A 1,009-nucleotide genomic window follows, 5' to 3' on the forward strand; every position below is an offset into this window, starting at 1 on the left:
GGTGGGAAGTGATGTCCCAGCTCATGAACCCTGGCAGCCTGGGCCTCTGCTCCCAGCACCGCTAATTCCCCCTGGGAAATTGATCCCAGATCCTGTCCCACCCTGAATCAGCAATCCCACCCCTGCCGTGGCAGGGCTGCCCAGGGAAGGGGATGCCGTGAGCACCTGGCTCTGGGCACCCTTGGCCGGCTCCGCTGGCTTTCCCTGTGACCCAGGCATCTCCCCGGGTACAAGGCTCTGAGGTCCCCAGCCCCGCATCCCGCCAATCCCTCAGCACCCCTGGGAGAGAGGGGAAACACAGCTGCCGTGGGAAATAGATCTGTTGTCGGAAATGCATCTGCCACGGGAAGTGCATCTGGTGTGGGAAATGCATCTGCCGTGGGAAATGCATCTCTGCCTGCCTCTGGAGCTGCCTTTGCGGGGGTGGGGAGCAGCAAATCCCAGCCACACGCTCCCTCCTGCCTTGCCTTTTGGCCAGGTTTGTGCCTTTTGGTAGCTCCTGGTGCTTGGTGTGGGGCAGGCGGGGGGGCTGGGCTGCCCGGCGGTAGGGTTCCCCGTCCAGCAGAGCCGGGGGTCCTCCCACAGCTCCGGGGAAGACCCATGCGAGCACAGACCTGGGAAAAACGATCAGAAAAAATTGAAAGGAGTTAAAAGCAAAGAAATCTGACCCAGCACAGCCTTGCCAACAGAATACAACAGCCCAGAGCCACTTGGAGACCTGTTTTCCCCCTCCCGCCAATTGTTCATGGCCTCACTGTCCCCGATTTTGGCTTCTCGCTTGGCTGCAGCGTTGTGCTGAGTCCGAGCCAAGCATGTTTCCCTGGGAATCCGCTAACGGCTGGGAATTGCTGCCCAGTGTGGGCAGGGACGGAGGCCGGGGCAAGGAGATGGGTGGCCCAGGCCACAGGAGCTCCCTGTCCCCCAACACCAGCAGCCCCAGGAAAGCAGGGTGAGAGCCAGCATCGCTCCTTCCCTTTTAAAGTAATTAGTGGCTGACGAGCGGCGGGGC

This window comes from Eurypyga helias, unplaced genomic scaffold (assembly GCF_000690775.1).
Source record: "Eurypyga helias isolate BGI_N326 unplaced genomic scaffold, ASM69077v1 scaffold18423, whole genome shotgun sequence".
In the NCBI taxonomy this organism is placed as follows: Eukaryota; Metazoa; Chordata; class Aves; order Eurypygiformes; family Eurypygidae; genus Eurypyga; species Eurypyga helias.